Below are 20053 nucleotides of genomic sequence, written 5' to 3' on the forward strand. Positions count from 1 at the left end.
GGCACCCATGGGCATCAGGATTCACACCACTGGAAGGCCTGCTGATTCTTCTCCAGCCCTTTATTTCTCATCATCTGGCCGGCAGGACAGCAGCTCCTCCCGAGGGCCAGGGTCCCAGGCTCCGGAGCAGCGTGGTCCACAGTTCCATACCTCGTCCTCCCCCAGTTACACCTCTTTCTACCTTCTGGATTTTATGAGTTGAAATCTGAGACCAACAGGGACCAAACTTGAGCCAAAGCAGAAGAAATGGATCTGAGTTGGGGTCAGACAGGAACGGCTGGGGTGCACCGGAAGGGGGTCTCTTCAGTTAGGAGAGCAACGTCCTGCTGACTTAGGCAAGACCGTCTCGCCCAGCATGACAGGGCTGCTCGGGCCACCCCTCCTGCCCAAGGAGTCACTGCCATCGGTCCCCAGCCCCAGTCCAAGCACATCAATTAGTAGCACAGACTTGGCTAAGGCTTTCCTGACGGAGCAGGGAGGAGGAAGGGGACATGTCACACAGCCACATTCTGTCCCCCTTCTTGTCTCTGCTCTTTCTCTACAGTTCCTCTGCAGTATCCCTGCACCCCTCCCCCAGTTTCCCTCTCAAAAACCCTACCAAGTTAACCGGGGACAGTGGCTTGGGAGGCTGAGACAGGAGGATGGCAACTTCAAAGCCAGCCTCAGCAGCTTAGTGAGACACATAGCAACTCAGCGAGACCCTGTCTCTAAATAAAATGAAATAGGGCTGGGGATGGATGTGGCTCAGTGGTTGAGTGCCCCTGTGTTCAATCCCCGATACACAAACAAACAAACAAACAACAAAAACCTCCCACCAACTTGCAGAGCCCTCCGAGAAGCAGAAACGCACTGGGCAGCATTTGTAAGTAAAAGGCCTGCAGTCTCCGAGGCTGTGTCCTGCCTCTGGGGTTGGAGGTGCAGCGGGGAGCCCCAGGTCCCCCTACCACAAAGTTGGGGGATACCAACTTTCTCCTGGTCCAGGCATCATGGGGCCCCCTCGAGCCAGCTGGGAACCATGAGCTCAGGCCCACCGACCTCACCGTGGAAGGTGGCTCTGGGAAACTCAGCTCGTCCCTAATGGCTGCAGGGTTCCGTGACTCACCTTCTCGGTGAGCTAGGTAAGTAGTATGACTAAGAACACAGCATCTGTTGAAAGGCAGGGCACTTTCCCTGGAGATATAAGTTCCTGTGAAAATCAAAATAAGGGAAGAGGGACAAGCCAGAACAGCAGCGGTGCTCAACAGAAGATCCTCAGAGCACAAGACACAGGTTCTGTTTGGGCTGACCGCAGCCTGGCCCAGAGCAAAACCGCCTGTTTGAATCTGTTTCCACTGTAAAAATGGGGGCGCTGGGAGGCCGACAGAGCCCCAGGGGAGAGGAGTCAAGGGACAGAGGCAGGACGGAAAAATGGATAGGGGCCTGCCATCTTCCAGCCTGGACAGAGACACCAGGACAGGCAGGGTGGCCCTTCTCAGCACGTTCCCGTGGCTCCTGGCATGTTGGCACATGCAGACAGCCTCCCACTGCATCAAGGAAAGCTCCTTTTATTGTGAAATCGCCGCCTTAGAAAACCATTATAGCCCAAAGAGCAGGGACCCTGATATGTCACAATTCTCCCTAACAGAGCCCAAGCGCAGGGTTCAGGGATCAGTTCAATTCAAGAAGCAGAGGGGGCCGGAACTGGAGGGTGGACACAGAAGCCAAAAGCATCTGGAGATGGTGGGTGGGCTGCAGGAGGAGAGGGGGATGCAAACAGCCCCTTGCCTTGCGGGGCACCAGAGCTGGTGTGGTTATTGCGCTGAGTTCTCATAAGGAGCCCCTATTATATACCTTGCATTGACACAAAATTGCCAGGGTGGCTCAGAGAGGTTGATGACTTTCACAAAGTCATTCAGCAAGTACTGGGGCATGTCAGAGAACTGAGGTGGGGTAACTTGCAAAGTGAGGAAATTTAAACCTTTTTCTTCCATGGAGTCTCCAGCACTTTCTTTCTCACTGTCATAAGTTGCTAATGACAGGTGTCAGCCTAGAGAGGGGATACACTGTAAATGGCGTTTGGAGATCTAGTGGGGCTAGAAGATGGTGAAAAAAGTTGCTGCCGTTTTTACTCCTAGCTCTGTGTAATCACGAAACCAAACCCAGTTCACGAGCATCCGGGATCACCTGGGTCCCCCAGCCCCCTGGCCTCGGTCACTGTCATCGCCTTCTCTCCTAGCACCCCTTTGGCTGCGGTTTCAAGGAATCCCCTAAAGTCACATGTCGGGAGCTCCGCCCCTGTGCAACAGTGTTCCACATGGGAACTCTAAGAACAGGTGAACATTCTCAAGGGCTCTGTGCTCATGGGTTAACGTCATTGTCACAGGAGTGGGCCAGTTATCCCGAGCAGATTGTTACAGAAACAAGCTCAGCCCCTCTCCCTCCCTCGCCCAGCCCTCCCCTGTCCTTCTGTCTCCCACCACAGGGTGGTGCTGCCCTAAGGCCCTCACCAGAGGCCAGCACAGAGGCCAGCACTGGGCTCCTGGATTTCCCAGCTTCCAGAACCATGAGCCAAATAAATCTCTGCTCATTATTAATCCCGGCCCCAGGTGTTCTGTTACAATAGCAGAAAACAGGACAACTGGGCCTCTTCATGTTTTCAGGCACGATGCCGGGACAAACCTGAATGAAAGAAACCTGGGGCCTGGGGTCTGCAGCCCCAGCAGCCTCTGCAGGGTCAGGTCGCAGCACAGGGGAGTGGGGGAACCCTCATCCCACCGTGGCCAGCGGAAGACAGGAGACAGGAAGAGCCAGCAGGTCAGCTCCTGCTTCCTCTCCCGCTCAAGGGTGGCGGATCCCTGGGCCCATCTGGAAGACCTTCTGTGTGACCAGCTACAGGGTGTTTCCTGTGGTGCTCTGGCCAGTGGGGGGACCTCCTGTTCCCTGCCTGTCTCCTTCCTCTTCTCTCTGGCCACTTTGGGATTGAGCCTGAACACACAAACCCTGCCCTGGATACTTCTCCTGGGGGATGACCACTTTGACCCACACCCTCGACTCTGGCCCCTGGGTGGAAGGACCCATCATCCCCAGGACGTCTTGGACTCAAGGCCCGGGACCCACCCTCAGTGGCGCTTGGTGCAGTGGTGAGGGACAAGCTGCTGGGCTCTGGAGCAGGTGTTCTGGGTGACAGCAGGCCCAGCAGAACCCCATTCCTCACGTGAAGCGCTCTAGGTGAACCAGCTTCCCTAAGGCTCAGGGTCCCACCCACATGATCTGGGCTCCTTGAATGCAAGAGGCACAACTCGGTGGGGAAATAGCAGCTTCCAGCTAGGACCTCTACAGTAAGGGAACCACTTAGGTCCAGAAATCATTCACAGCCACAAAATGAGATGAATGTGCCCATATTTAACAACAAATAGGTACCAAGGAAAAATAATATTTGGTATATGTCACAAGCCATTGAGTCATTAAAAGATGTTGTGAAGCCGATGTGAAGTCAAGACTTTTGGGGGGCAGGAGAGGGATTCTGGGGATTGAATCCCAGGGTGCCTACCACTGACCTCCATCCCAGCCCTTTTTAATTTTATTTATTTATTAGTTGTAGTTGAACACAATGCCTTTATTTTATTTATTTTTATGTGGTGCTGAGGATCGAGCTCAGTGCCTTGAATGTGCTAGGCAAGCGTTCTGCCGCTGAGCCACAACCCCAGACCCCCCAAGCCTTTTTAATTTTGGGACAGGATTTCATTAAGTTGCTAAGGCTGGCCTCAAACTTGTGATCCTCCTGCCTCAGCCTCCCAAGTAGCAAGGATTACAGGCATGCATCACTGGCTGGCTTGAGTCATTTTAAAGTTGCCTAGCCGGGGAGGGTTCTGGCAATATCAGACATGGCTGTTTTTATTAGGCAGGTTTGGGGCTTACAAGACAACCCTCTGGTGTCAGACTTTGGTTTCACTCTCTGTCCTTCTCCAGGAATCTGTCACATCTCACATTTGGTAACTTTACAAAGTGGCTCGGGGCAGAGGCTATGTTTGAGACCAGGGCAGCTGGTCTGAGCTGTAACCTGAGTGTACCCATGGAGTGGCACTGGCCGGTCCTCAGGGTGAGGGCTGCCATGGGCAGCAGAGCCAGCTGGAACCATCAGGAGGCAGGGAGCAGAGGACCTGGCCCCGGGGACCAGTTGCTGGAGAAGCAGGTGCTGCCCCGGGGCAGGCAGTGGCCCAACCCTGTGCCCCATTCAGCTGCCGTCCATCCCCAGGCCCTGCCCCTGGTCTGCCCTGGAGCTCTCCTCCTTCTGGCCTCTCGGGGGCCTGTGCAGCCAGGCCTTTGCCCTCTCTCACCCACAGCACAAGCTCGCACTCCTCTCCTGGCCTCCAGTCGGCTTCCTCCTGGCTGGTCTTCACCATCACTGAGTGAGGACCGCGAGGCTGGGGTTCCCGCGCCTGTTTAACGGGAGCCTCTCGGGCCCTGGCCGGGGAGGGAATGAGGATATTCTGGTGGGGCCTGGAATCTTGCTTCGAGCAAGAGCTCTGGAGAGTGTGCTGCAGGCTGACACCCTCTCTGGGCTGCCCACTCGCCTTGTGTAACTGCAAACTGCTCATTTCACCTGGTTTGGGTGTCTAGGGGGGTGGGGGGGTACAGAGATGGAGATACCTGAGGACTGGCGGGATGGAGCCACTGAGGCTCTCTGCTTCAGGGCTGAGGTGCTGCGGAAGGCAGCTTGACCACGTGGAGTCCAAGGCCAGGCCAGGCCTGGGAAAGGTCGGTGGTTGGCTCCAGACTGATGCCCGGCCCTGACCCGTGGGGCAGCTCGGAAGGACTGAAGGAGCTGGAAGGAAATTCTGGAAGCGCCTTTGCACCAGAGGTTGCCTGAGGCAGGTGCCTGTGCCCTGTGTGCAGAGCCAAGTCAGCTGGGCCTCAGAAGCCCTTGGGAGAGCCGTTCTCCCACCTCAGAGGGCGCCTGGAGGGACTCCAGGCTGCGGCACCTGATTCCTGGTCACTCCAGGCTACCTTCCTCCCTGCTCCCCATCCCCACTCGGGGTCCCACTGCAGACTTGTGTGGTAGCCCAAATCCTGGCTGAGGAGCCTAAGTTCCGAGGGGAAAGACAGAGAGGGGGTTGAGGCCTGTGGAGGCTTAGTCCCGAGGACCCCACAGAGCAAAGCTGGTATTTGGATGCTGTGCTCACCTCTATTAACTCCACTTGGAATTTGTACTCAGCCTCCCAAGATCTCACGGGGCGTTTCAGAGGAAACACTTGTAAATTAATTTTGTCCAGCTCCACAGGCCATCCACACCGAGGTGCCGCCTTGCTTGTTTTTTCATTTCTTTCTTTGTTTAAAAACCACTTGGGGCTGGGGCTGGGGGCTCAGCGGCTGGGCGCTCGCCTCGCACGTGTGAGAGGCCCTGGGTTCCCTCCCCAGCACCACATAAAAATAGATAAATAAATAAAGATATTGTGTCCAACTACAACTAAAAAATATTAAGAAAAAAACCAAAACCACTTGGATTTTGCTTTCCCTGGCGCTGGATAGAGCCCGGGCCTCCCTCGAGCTGGCCACATGCTATGCCACTGAGCTGCACCCACAGCCCGTTGGTTCCCATGTCTTGAAGCTCAGAATGTGAGGTGACGCTGCTGCCAAGTCACCAGGGGAACGGGCGACTTGGATATCTGCACAGAAAACACGCATCTGTCCCCTTCGCAGAGTCACAGTCCCTTCTGTCACAGATATTGGGCCAAAGCTCCTGCCACCCCCGCCCCCCTCTGCTGAGATCCCACCGCAGTCCCTGGAGGCCAAGGTGGACGCCGTCTCTGCACCTCCCAGATGGGCGGCTTTCCGCCCACTCCACCCAGCTGTCAGCAGGCCCTCAACCACGATGCCCTGGGACCCGAGGAGGAGCTGCAGAACCTGCGCAGACGGCCACAGGGCCTAGACTGGCATCCACAGGGCCATCCCCTGGGGCCCTCCAGTGGCAGGTGGTGCTCAGAGAGCCAGCCCTGCTGACTTCCAGAGGCACCTCCCAGACTTCAGCCCCTCCCAGCTGAGCCATTCCTGCACTGACCTCTGTGGGCGGGAGATGAGCCTGCGACTGTCACTCTACACCTCCTCACGCTCATCCTCCTGTGATCCAGTCTCCTCAGAGTAGTCACAGTCATACCCAAAATATAAATTGATGTGGTCGCTTTCCTACTTAAGATCCTCAATTTCACTGGGAAGAGAAGCTGAGCATGGGGACCCACCTGAGGCCCACGTGGTCCTGGCCGGTGCCCTTGACAATCCTCATCTCTCTCTCCTCCCACCATGGCTTCGGCTATATGGGATCCTTCTTGTTCATCCTCAGATACATCCAGCCAGCTCCTCCCTGCCTCAGGCCCTTTGTACCTGCTCTCTCTGGGGTGCTCTCCCTCCAGAGAGTCCCATGGTGGGCTCCCGCCCTGCCCAGATGCCATGATCTCAGAGAGGCCGTCCCTAGCTGCCTACTGTCCCTCTATCACTCTCAGTTCTTTTGCCCTGATTTATTTTCTTAGCACAAAATGCCACCTGCAGCTACTTATCTATGTGTTGACACTGTCTCCACTGATGGAGTAGCAGCTGCAAAGGACAGGACCTGCTCTCCTTGTTCTGGGGTGTGTCCCGAGGACTCAGCTGGGACTTAATTAGTACCCAGCAAATGCTCACTGTCAACAAATGAGTCCAGACCTCGGAGGAGGAGGCTTGGGGAGGCTGGGCCATGGGAGAGGCACCTAGAGGTACCTGCCTCCCTGAGATAACCAGAGCTCCAGGGGACACAGGGGAGCAGCCTGCGGTGAAGTGCGAGTCTGGGTGTCCTCCCCTGTCACCTATCCCACTCTGTCCCCTAGTTTGTATCTGATTCCCATCTCTGCTTTTCTCAGGTCTATTTCTCATTCTTTACCTTCTTGGTTTTGCGCTGTCTTTCACGTGGACTCTGTCAATGTTTCACTTGACATTTTAAAAGCTACTAGATGCTAACCTGCCTTCTGACACACGAGTCAGTTACTGTCAAAAGCAGGGGCACTAGTTCAGTGGCAGAGCCTAAGCTTTGCCAGGTTCAAACCCCATCCTTCCCCCAAAGGAAAAGTTGGAGGCTCTTTACTTTTTTGCTATTCAGGAGTCTAGGCAGCCCCTCGTTAGATCAATTTGCCACAGACAATCTTGTGAAAGGATACTAAGTATTTCTATAATTCCTTTGTAAAACAGCTCTCAGCCCTGGAGAAATGACTGTTCAATGGAAAACAGGCTGACTCTTAGCTGCTTCACCAATTTTCCTGCCTGGGTTTGTGATTGTCTGCAGTATTAGGAACTTCACATAATCGCCCTTCCACAACATGGTGTCTTAATTAAATGAACACCATTGCTCCAATTCTCTGATAAATAAAATGAGCATTTCCACATGAATTAGAAATGCCAACTTGTTAACAGCTTCCCCGAGGTTTTGTTGCAACATCATGCCCGTCTCTGTCATTGTTCAGGCATAATAAACACCACGTTGCACTCTGGAAATAAGAATGCTCCTCAGGCAGCGGAGACGCGTGCGCCAACCCACAGCTCTTCCTCTTCCCATTACAACACACGACAGCAGCTTACTGGGCAGAAAGAGGTTCCCTATGGCTATATTTTAGTGACACTCACAAAATTCAGAAGATCTGAAAGAGGACGTTGGTATGAACTTGGAAAACATTGGAGAGTTTACGACAGTAAAAATACTGCTAGGTAGTGAGCTTCCTCAAGGCAGAGGGCTGTTGTACCTGTTTCCCAGCATTCAGCGGGAAGATCAAGTGCGAGGAACGAGGGATGGGCATGACCTCACAAAGGTCACCTGTCTTAAAGGGACTCAGTAATTATCCCTTGCTGCTGAGGGCTTGCAAGTTGCTACCTTTTAACAACTCAAGTATTTCCAGGAAGAAATTCTGTTCTGCCTCCTTCAAAGAACCCATGAGTCATTCATAATTCACAGCACCATTTGCATACCAAAATTATTCTGCTGAAGTTCTTCAAAGAGCAGATTCCTTAACCAGACCTAACATTCTCCCTGTGTTCTTGTCTCTCCTCTGAACTTTCTCGGTGAGTCTTTTAAGCAGTCATCATAAACACTTACCCACATTTTATATCAGTGGGATCTAAAAGAAGGAAGTCGAGCTGTATCTTAACTCAGCAGGGCCACATACAGAATGGAGACCACAAAGAACGTGCTTCTGAGGCACGGCCTTGGTGTGTCCTGTTCCCCGTCATTTGAACTCCCTGGTTTAAATTAATCCCACCTCGGAGCAGAGTCTTTGAACTCATGACAGGGACCTGCAGTTTCCACTTTGTTTTTCTTGACTTGTTTAATTAGCAAGTCCCCACGGCTTCGTTTTTTAAGCTGAGCTAGGCATTTCATTATTTGGGTGACTCGCTTCTTGGCTCCAGATAAATGATAGCAATAGCAAGACCAGCATTAAGCAGAGCTTTGAGGGAGGAGCTGGCCAAGACACACCCAGGCTGCCTCAGGCGTCTGTGGACCCACTCCAAGCCGGGCAAACTCTGTCCTAAAGGTGCCGCCTCTGCCTTCTCAGTGCTGCAGAGGAGCAAGAGCCCGGGACGTGTGTTCAAATGTAGAATCTGTGGCCTCCTCGCAACTCCATACGGGAACATGGTGTGCTCAGCCAGCAGCCCACCCCACTTCATGGAAATAGGTGTCCACAGTGCTATGGTTGGAATGTTGGTGCTCCCTCCAAAATCCATGTTGAAACTCAATCTCCAAAGCAACGGTGGGGCCTTGAAGGGGGATCAGGCCACAAGGGCTCTGTCCTCACAGATGGAATCAGAGCTCTTACCAAAGGCCTTGAAGAGGTGAGTCTGGGCTGTGTGTGTGTGTGTGTGTGTGTGTGTGTGTGCATGTGTGTGTGAGAGAGAGAGATCAGAGCCTCACGCATGCTATGCAAGTGCTTTACCACTGAGCTACATCTCCAGCTTCTTTATAAAAAAATATTTTATTCTGAGACAGGGTCCTGCTGAGTTGCCCAGTCCAGCTAAGGACTTGGGACCCTCCTGTCTCACCCTCCCCAAAAACTGGGATCACAGAAGTTTCTAGCTGAGTTTGGGCTTTTGCCCTTCCACCCCTTCTGCCACGTGAGGACACAGCAATCACCCCTCCAGAGGACGCAGCAAGGGGAGAGCAGCCTCACCAGACACCAAACCTGCTGCAGCCTCACACCTGGATTTCCAGTCTCCAGAACTGTGAGAAACAAGTTCTGTTGTTTAAAAATTACCCACTCTCAGGTATTCTTTTATAGTAGCTTGAAGAAAATAAGACATTGTTCCATAGAAACAGGGTGTGCACACTGGCAACACAGTTCACCCAGGGAGAACAGACCTAGGAAGGGATCTACAAAGCCCTGGGTTCCTGGAGAATGTTCTAGAAGGGAAGACTGTGAATTTGGCCCTTGAAAGTGCTGCCCCAACAAATCTTTACTCCTCACACTTCAGACAGAGCCCTAATATCCAGAGTATACAAAGAACTCAAAAAATTAGACAACAAGATAACAAATAACCCAATCAACAAATGGGCCAAAGACCTGAACAGACACTTCTCAGAGGAGGACATACAATCAATCAACAAGTACATGAAAAAATGCTCACCATCCCTAGCAGTCAGAGAAATGCAAATCAAAACCACCCTAAGATACCATCTCACTCCAGTAAGATTGGCAGCCATTAGGAAGTCAAACAACAACAAGTGCTGGAGAGGATGTGGGGAAAAGGGTACTCTTGTTCATTGTTGGTGGGACTGCAAATTGGTGCAGCCAATCTGGAAAGCAGTATGGAGACTCCTGGGAAAGCTGGGAATGGAACCACCATTTGACCCAGCTATTCCCCTTCTCGGTCTATTCCCTAAAGACCTAAATAGAGCATGCTACAGGGACACTGCTACATCGATGTTCATAGCAGCTCAATTCACAATAGCAAGACTGTGGAACCAACCTAGATGCCCTTCAATAGACGAATGGATAAAAAAAATGTGGCATTTATACACAATGGAGTATTACTTTGCATTAAAAAATGACAAAATCATAGAATTTGGAGGGAAATGGATGGCATTAGAGCAGATTATGCTAAGTGAAGCCAGCCAATCCCTAAAAAACAAATGCCAAATGTCTTCTTTGATATAAGGAGAGTAACTAAGAACAGAGTAGGGACGAAGAGCATGAGAAGAAGATTAACATTAAACAGGGATGAGAGGTGGGAGGGAAAGGGAGGGAGAAGGGAAATTGCATGGAAATGGAAGGAGACCGTCAGGGTTATACAAAATTACATACAAGAGGAAGCGAGGGGAAAGGGAAAAATAATACAAGGGGGAGATATGAACTGCAGTAGACAGGGTAGAGAGAGAAGAGGGGAGGGGAGGGGGGAGGAGGGATAGTAGAGGATAGGAAAGGCAGCAGAATACAACAGACACTAGTATGGCAATATATAAATCAATGGAAGTGTAACTGATGTGATTCTGCAATCTGTATACGGGGTAAAAATGGGAGTTCATAACCCACTTGAATCAAAGTGTGAAATATGATATATCAAGAACTATGTAATGTTTTGAACAACCAACAATAAAAAAAAAAAAAAGAAAGAAAGTGCTGCCCCAAAGCTAGGATTCCTCTTGCCTGAGTCTAAAAGCAATACTAGCCAGGTCTTTTTACTCTTCTCATTGAAGGTGTTGTTCCTGACTCCAACCTCTGTGTTTGAGAGGGAAGCTTATTCAATTATTTAAAACACCATGGTGTGTTCTCCACATTATTACAAGTTTAGATGAGGAAGGAGCTTAGAAGTTAGTGTTGCCATAAGAGCTTCCCTGGAGGAGACTGGACCTGAGCCAGGTCCCAAATGAAGCAGGAGGCATGTCTTTATCAGAATTTATGGTAGGGTAGCCTTTCACCTCATGACATGGTGGTCATACCATGTATTTTTTTTGGGGGGGGGTCTGGAAAATCACTCTGAGAATGGCTCACTTTTCTGCCCATTCCACTTTTGTGGCCCTTGAAATGAAGACCACAGCTTCCCGTCCTCACCTCCACTGAGCATGCTTACAATTTTCAATTTAAAAAAAGCGTGTTTAATGGTTTCTAAAAATTTCAGATCAGTTCCAACACATTCAAGAGCCGTGAAAGTTCTGGAAGTTTCCAAAGCAAAACATTTTGTCTGAAAGAGGTTGGTTTGGATTTGTCTACATGAGACAGGCACACTCCACCCAAGACCTGGGGAATAAATTCCACGGCTCTGCTTAGCTGTCCCGGGGCCACTTCTCCTCCCAGGGTCTGGGTTACAGACTGTCCTTGGAATTGTTTGTGTTTATAACTGTTGGGTTTATTCTTTGATGCAGGGCTTGAATGATAAGTGGCTTAAACAGCTTCAAAATTAAAGCAGAGAGGGTGGGGACACAGATTTCTTGGCTCGTCACTGAAAAGCCCTGAGAACACTCTGTGCTGGGGATGGAACCCAGGGCTGTGATACTGAGCATGGCTCTGTGGCTGAGCTCGGGCCCCAGCCCCGTCCTGGCTCTTCAACTACTGAGGCTGCGATGGAGTGGGACAGGCTGGGACTGTGAGCCCCCACAGCTGGACTTGCTCTGTGGATCCCCTTTTCCCCTTCTCTACACTCACTGAGGACCCTTGAGGTTCAGGCACCCAGGATGGCCATGCCCAGCAACACAATGAGTAGGTGACTGTGACTTGGGGCCTCCCTTCGCCTCCCCCTCTTCATCTGCAAACAGGCAATAACAGGGACTCTCCGGGATGATGGGAAAGCTCAGGGAGTGGAAACTGTACAGCTGGAAGTTAGTAGGTGGTCAAAATAAATCTTGATGAGTCAGCGCCTGGAGCCAGTGTCTGCACCCGGGCCTGGAAGGTCCTGGTGTGCTCCTGCCCCGTCTCACTGTGTGGTCCTGGGTGGGAGCGGCATAGCCTGGGGGTGGCCAGATAGCCATGAAGAGCAGAACAGCAAGTTTTCTCTTTTGGGCAAATGAAGCCCTGCTGCAGTTTCTGTGGCTGGTGCAGAGATGATTCCAGTAAATTGAGGATCCTCCAAACAAAGGAGGCCAGGTGCTCTCCTTTTCCTGAAACCCCATTAAAATTCTGGGAAAATGTTGCCAAATTTAACACCAAAACACAATTTTTAGAATGTGGCTGAAATGCACCCCCAAGGGATCCAGAAGGTTCTCGGTGCAGCTGGAGCTCAGTCATGACCCTCCCAGTGAGTTCTCAGCTCACTAGGAGCCCAGTGGCCCTCAAGGAGTGGAGAGAACACTTGTGTTTCTGAATCCTTATGAATGACAGCTTCTCTCTAGACCCGACTCCATGTAACAGGCTGAGCGTCCCAGGGAGGAGAGGTCAGGAAACTGTGAGCAAGGCCCTGAATTTGCTAGGAAGGTAAAGAGCTGGCTTTCCATTTCCCACTTTACCGTCAGAGCGTGAAAACAACAGCTGGTCTGGCCTAGTTACTGTTTCTGTCTCTGAAGTGCTCTGGCGCCAGCCTAGCCTTCCACCTTATTGATGCTGTGTTGATTCCTCCTGCCCTGGGTATCCTTCCACGGGCTTCTAAGAGGACAGACACCAGCAGGGAAGGCAGTGTGGACCCCCTCTCCAGACTATCATCCCTGGGTTATTAGGGCCATTATAAAATATTGCTTTTCAAAATGCAATAATAAAAGACCTAGGAGTCTCTGTATAATTCATCTGCCAGTCTTCTATTTTTATGACGGAAGGTTGAGCTGCAGGGGAGAATAGACCCCAGAAAAGTGCACTTACTTTAAGTTTTTCCAGTAGATAAAGACATTAGGCATTTTCTAATTAAAAAAAAAATCTGGCCTTCTATTTCCACAGGGTATAAAAGTTAAAGAAATAGTGATTGATAGCTCTGAGATCTGGAGTTCCCAGGGCTCAGAGAATTAGGAGTGGTTTGGGCTCAGAGCAGAACTCCTGTATTTAAGTGGGGGTGGGTGGGGGTGAAGTGGATGCGGAATATAGATCCTATAAGAATGCTGGGAAAGGAACATTTCATCTATTACAGAGTTTGCAGGATGCTGCACAACCATTTGAGGTTTCCTAAAAGTCCAGGTGGATGCTAATGAAGAGCTTGCCTTCTCAGAGAATCAGACTTAGCATTCCAGGGAGCTCAAGAAAAAACCAAAATAGGTCAGAGAAAGCTGAAGAGGCTGGGGGCAGGTGACAAATGCTTCAAGGGCAGCCTGTTCTCAGAAAGGAATCTGGATACCTTCAAGAGCCCAACTGTATGTCCTGGTGACCAGAGTATGTTGTCTATCTGAAAACTGCTGAGAGAGTAGATTTTAAGTGTTGTTGCCACAAAAAGTATGTATGTGAAATAGTACATATATTAGCTTCATTCAGTCATCCCACAGTGCGTATATATCAAAACATGCTGTAGACCATACAATGTGCAATTTTTACTTGTCAATTAAAAAAGGAAATTTTTCTAGGGCCTGTGATTCCTAAAAGCTTTGACCCATGGTCTTCAAATATGGCCTCCCCATTGGGCCTCAGAATCTCTCCGGGTGTGTTTTAAAAATGCAGATCCCAGCCCCCAACCTGGTCTTCCAGAGTTAGAACCTGTAAGAATGAGCAGGAGGACCCTGTCTTCTATACAAATAGCCCGTGGCATATTCGTCTAAGGTTATTCCCTCAAATATTTCAGGCAATAAACATGAGGGCTCCCTACTGTGTGCAGAGAAGGTTCCCAGGGCAAGGTGTCAATCCCGCAGGTGTCAGCAGGTCCTCTGGCACACCTTCCCAGGTCTACCGCCTGGCTTCCACTGATCGGTCCCCAGGATGCTCCAGACTTCAACTGTCTCAGTTCTCAGAAGCAGAAAACCAAATCTGAGTTGGGCAAATGGCTCCTCGCCGGCCATAGAAGGGTCAGGTTGCAAGTGGAGGAAGATAAGTGCCAGAATTATGGACCCTCAGGAGGAGGTGCCCCCTCCAGCCCAGCAGGCCTGGGCCTTTCTGCACCAGGTGAGCACGCCCAGCAACCACAGGAGCACCCCAAGTCTGGGCACCGGGCTCCAGGCAGGTTACCTGTCAAACCGCAGGCCTGACCTTGACCACTGATGTGTCGCCTCTGGTCCCTCACTTCACTCGCCAAGAGACCCACCCACCTCCGGCACCCACTTGCAGTCCATCGGCGGAGGAGTCAAGCCCACGGCCTTAAAGCCTGCTCATGGAATGCGAATCCCCAAGGAGTGAAGTTGCTAGAAAGTAAAAGGAGGGCCCTGCGGGCCTGTGAGCCTGGACAGTGGGGTGGCGCCGGGCTGGTCTCTGCTCACCTCGCCACGCGGTCCGCCCCGCAGCCCGGGACAAAGTGCGGCGCCTGCGCCACCCAGTGGGGACAACGGGAACTGCACGCGATTAGCTCCTCTGGGCCGCGCAGCCGGAGACCCAGGGGTACCGAGGAACCCGCGGACCCTGGGCTTGAGGGTGCTCTCGTTCCTCTGCTGGGAACAAGGAAGCTTTTCCCCCCAAACGAAACAAACGAACAAACACAAAAAAGTCTTATTTTTTTCTTTAAGGAAAAGAAGAAGATGGAGACATCTACCAATTTCCTTCCCAACTGCCCACTTTCTGGGCCAGTGGACTGACAGCCAGGGCAGAATCCGAGGTCTGTAGCACCATTACCAGACGGTGCTTCGTCCTGGGTTATTCATTACTTAAAAACATTCGTGCATTCTCTGAGCGCCCGCGCCCTTTAAACCTCAGTCCCCCAAACCTGAACGAAGGGAAGCTGCCCACGCTCTCCTGTCCCCTGCCAGGATCCTATCCCCTGGGGCTCCTGGCCCTTCTTGTTCGCCCTACAAAAGGTGAAGGGCTATTTCCCTCCCGTGGGGTCAGAAGGAGGTCGGGGTTGGGCGATGCTCTGCTTGGAGCCAGGTGCTAACAAACCTGCAGCCACATGGAGCCTTGCAAAGAGAGGGAAGGTGGGACTGCCACCAGAGCTGACCCCTCCAGCCCACCGAGGTCCGCCTGTCCAGGCCCCGCAGGAAGCAAGGCTGCCCTGAAACTTAAAAGGAGCAAAGGCTTATTTTGGCTTACAGTTCAGGGGTTGCAGTCCCTGGTGAGGTGGTCCGCCTGTTTGGGGGCCTGAGATGGAGGCCAAAAGACATCCTGGCCAAGAGGTCTTGGGCAGGAGTGGGAGCCCTGGAGGAGACACCTGCTTCCTTCAGGACACTCTAGGAGAGAGGGGAAGAGTCTGGGGGCCCATGTCCCTTCCAGGGCACGCCCCCAGCAACCAAACTGCCTCCCACTGGCCCCACTCTTAAAGGTCCACTGCCTCCCCAGAGCACCACTGGACTGCGGACCAGGCTTCCACACATGGGCGGTGGGGACGCTTATCCAAACCAGAGCAGGGCAACGGCTGTAGAAAACCACATCTTCGTGAGGAACGAATACACCATCATTTATCTGTTTATCTCTCTATTTGCTTCCCCACGACAAGTGTTCACCAGGTGTTCACTTAACTCAAGGTTGTGGAAATGTCACCTCCTTAGGCCTAACAGCCCCTGCTTCTACCTCCTCTGCCCTGGAGTTACTCTGAGCATAGGAGCACACATGAGGACTAAATGACACCCGGAGTGGCCAGAGTAAAGGAAGGGGGTGCGCAGAGCAGCGGTGGGCTAGGCAGGGAGGGGGCCTTGCCAGCTGCAGCGAGGGTGTGACCTGTCCTGAGTCTGAAAAGGGAGGAAAAGGACTGATTAGTGACTTGGTTTTAGAAGCTGGCTCAGGCTGCCATTTGAAGAACTGGTGCAGGGAGACCCTGGGACCAGGCCGGAAGCAACAGAGGTGGTGAGAGGAAGTGAGACTGGGGATGTGCATCTGAAGGTGGAAGGACAAACAGCGGATGGGTTTGGATGGGGCACATACGGGAGAAACAAAGGACTATTCTTAGGATTTACCCTGAGCAACTGGAAACTAAGGGGCACAATGGCTGATGATCCTTGTTAGCCAGGCACTCTTCCCAGCCTCCATATGTCTTAAGCTCTTTGAACTTCACCATAGTCCTGTGGACTAGGTGTTCTTATTGTCTCCATTTCACAGAAGCGGAAATTGTAGCCCAAAGAGTTTAATCAATAGGCACAAAGTCACAGAGCTGGTAAGTAGATACACTGGGATTTGAACCCAGAGATCGCCATCGTTCACCTCTTTACAAAGAAGGGGTGCCATCAGCTGACCTAGAGAAGGTGGTGGAGGAATGGGGTTTCTCCACCACAGGGAGAGGAACAAAGACTTGTGGTTTGGATGTGTTCAAATGAGATGCCTTTTAAACATCTCTGTAGAGGAATTTCGGTCAGCGGTGGGTGTGCGACTGGCCTGTGTGGCAGGGAGGAGCATTTGGGGTCGGAGTGTTAACAATGACAAGCAGAGAGATGGGGGCAGAAGTGGGGACAGTGGGTTCCTGTGCCCGACGTGATGGCAATGGAAGTTGATCATTTAGAGCACCATCAGGTCTCAGGTTTCAGGAAATGGGGCTTAGGAATCTCAGGATCCCATAATGGTTCTGACCTTGTTTCAGAAAAAATGACACGTAGCATACATGCAACACTTTGCACATAATTTCAGGGTGTTTGAAGGACCTAGGAGACTCCCATGGACCATTCTAGGGTTACTATTGAGCCTCCCCCCACCCCCGAATGTTGGCATGTCTTGCAGGACCTGACTGGACTTTTTGTTTGTTTGTTTGTTTTTAATATTTTTTCAGTTGTTGATAGATCTTTCTTTATTTATTTATACATAGTGCTGAGAATCGAACCCAGTGCCTCACGCATACCAGGCAAGTGTGCTACCACTGAGCCCCAGCCCCAGCCCCCCTGACCGGACTTTTGATACAGTCTCCCCATGAGGCAGGAGCTGCACCTCCCTGGAGGGTAAGAACAGAGACGTCTTGAACATGCCTGCAGAGCAGAGCTCCTTGCCCACCCACCGCAGAGGTGTCTTGATTGTACTAGCTTGGCTTGCCCCTGTGGAAGAGGAAGATGAACTCATGGTCTGTCGCTCTCCTCTGTCACCAGTGAGATGAGGCTGCCCAGGTAGATGTTCTCTGAATAGACTGGCTCATCCCTGTTTCCATCAGCACCGTCACCTGGTATGTAATGGGCAGTTGGTGCTGTGACTGTTTGGCTGCCCAGCCTCCAGCACCTTCTTGTTGAGGACAATCCTCTGCAAGTGAGTCCTGGCAGGAGGCCTGCCACCTGTGCACTTCCCCAGACAGGTTCTTCAGCCCTCCCTGCACTGTGCTCTGTGAGGAAGCGCCTTCCCTGCCTGTCAGCCCTGTGGGTCGGTCTCTGTGCCAACTCTGAGCTTGGTGCAGTTCCAGCACGTGTCTCATGATGCTCCACAGCAACACCATTTGGGGATTCCTCTTCTTCTTCTTCTTCTTCTTTTTTTTTTTTTTTTTAGGGGGGTTCCTGAAGTTAGGATTTCTGGCCTATCAAAGCCTGCAATTGTCGCCATATCCTGTGGTGGCCTCTGAAGCTCAATGTCCTCAGCAAAGGGGAAGCTTCTTTCCCAGCAAGGCTTACAGCTTCCTGGCCAAACCCAATGACAAAGGTTAAAACAACAACTGTCATGTCCCCGTGACAAGCCCTTTGATTTTTCTGGCTCTAAATGTAGTTTGACAAGTTCTGGTTTATACTGTTGTCATCACTGGGATTTCTCCGGACCTCTCAAGACAGCAGAATCGGGAGTGGGACGCACAAGGGAGACTGGGAGTCTCAGGATCAGAGGCCCGGGGTGGGGCCCGGGCGGCACTGGGGGAGTGGCTGGGACAGAACAGAGCAGCTCAGCTTTTCCTAAGCCTGTGGGTGCCCGAGGGGCTCTCTGCACTGTGCAGGAACACACCGTCCTTCCCAAGAAGGAAGGGAACCAGCTTGCCCGCTCATGACCATGTCCTCCTGCAAACAAGTGTGCAGCTTGTGCCCTTGGGGCGCCTGAGTGTCGGGCTCATGTCTCCGGGCTCAGGTGTGAGACCCATCACTGCCCACCCCTCGGGCATGACAGACACTGCATGGGTGTGTATGGGTATGGTCCTCAGGGTGAGTCCAGTCGTGAGCCACTTCCCTACGGGCTGCTGCCCTGAGCCCCCACCCCTACAGTTGCCTCCTGCCTATCATTTCTGTGGGCCTTTCCCAGGACCCACCAAATGTCCTTCAACCCAGCAGCTACGGCTCACACTGGGCACAGCTGGCTTCTGGTGGGGGAGGGCCTGTGGTTACATATTTGGGGTATCCCCTTGCCCACGGGCTCTCAGCAGCCCCTCCCTCCCGACTCTTCTCCCGGCCTCACACACAGAGCTGCCCCGTCACCACCTCCCACCACCCAACTTGCATCCTGCCTGGCCCTTGCCTGGTTCTACCTCCTCCAGGAATCTGCTCACAGCCGGATCTCACCCCTGCACCCACATCACTGCCTCAGATGGACCCGGCTTCACTAGCCATGCGTGTCTTGAAACTCTCTGGGGTTTAAATTTATCACTGGCCAGTCGTTTCAGATCTCTTGTCATTGTTTGGTAACAGGTAAGTGACACTCCATCAGGTTCTAGGTCCAGAGCCAGAGAGGAGAAGGGCCTGGCCATAAGGGCTGCCTGAGGAAGGGAGTTCTGAGAGAGACCAAGGCAGAGGGACCTAGTCCTAGGGAGCTGAGGGAAGTGCTGAGCTGGTCAGAGGTGGGAGCAGGTCAGTGGGGGAGGGGGGAGAGGCACAGGGAAAGACAGAGGGTGGGGTCACACAGGAGCAGACAGAGGTGGGGCAGAAGTGGGCATGGTGCAGGGCCAGCTTAGTCACAACCCCAGGTGTGGTGTGGGTGGCTCCCTGCCCCCAGATGGACCTGCAAATGACAGGCTCCTGCTGGACAGGCCGGGAGGCCAAGCAACTCTTGTCCTGGCCAAGGAGGGTGCAGAGGGGGCCCTGTTCTGTGCACAGCTAATGCCTGAGAATGGAATTTGGGGAACTTGGGTTACGCTTTCCCATTAAGTGCGCGTGGTTGCTAATGACTGCCTCTCCCCCACCCCGTTACCAGGGATCAGTGGCTCCTGACAGGCACTCTTGAAATCTCCCTGTGCCCTGTCAATTAGCCAGTGCCACTTTCTACTGCGGCACCACACAGAGCTGGACAGAGCCTGCGGAGGAATCTGGGCTTGGCGCTGCCCCCCAGGGCTAGGAGTTACTGGGGGTGGACTCAGCCCAGCACAGCAGGGGCCAACCCTCCTGTTCCCGGCACCTTCCTCTCCCCAGCTCTACCCAGACCAGCTGTTTACCCTTGGCACAGCTAAAAGACGCAGCTGAAGGAGCCAGCCCTCCCCCTCCTGGGATCTCAGCCACCCTCAGTGACCAGAGAGGTGACTCAGGGTGGACCCAGTGACTCCAAATACCTCAATGACTCACAGCAGACAGAGCAGTGACTGCCACTGTTTCCTCTCGTTTCCCTGCTGTATTTAAATACGGGCAGGCTGCTCAAACCTGGCCTGCCCACGTGTGGGTCTCAGCAGCAGCTCAATTAGAATCATCTGGGGCGCATTGGGCCCATGGAGGCCCAGGCCTCAGGCAGAGATCTTGATTTGGTGGCCCTAGGACGAGCCTGGGCAGCCACAGTTTCCCAGGTGATTCTGACGTGCTGCAGGCCTGGCCCAGAACAGAGGCTCTGCTGCTGGATGCCCAGTGCTAGGGGTGAGGGAGGGGGTGCTGCTGAACAGATGCCCTGCCCCACCTCCAGCTCAGGCGCCCACACACCTGCAGCCTAGCGCATCTGTCCAGCGGTGAACCCGAAGTTGCTGGTTTCTGACCCCAAATCTCCCTTAATTATTTCTGTATCCAACTCTCCCTCCTTGCTTCACATCTCTGTTCAACCCTTTGGTCTGTGAATTGAGTCTCAGTTTGTAAAACGCCTCTGAAGGCAAACTATTACATTGGGAACAGGTCGTGAATGAGCAAGAAAAAATCATTTTATTGTTCTTACACAATTAGGAATCCTTAAGCTTTGTCTTAAGATTTTGTTATATATCTCATATTTTTGTCTGTTTAATTCAT

The sequence above is a fragment of the Callospermophilus lateralis genome, chromosome 13 (assembly GCF_048772815.1).
Source record: "Callospermophilus lateralis isolate mCalLat2 chromosome 13, mCalLat2.hap1, whole genome shotgun sequence".
NCBI lineage: Eukaryota > Metazoa > Chordata > Mammalia > Rodentia > Sciuridae > Callospermophilus > Callospermophilus lateralis.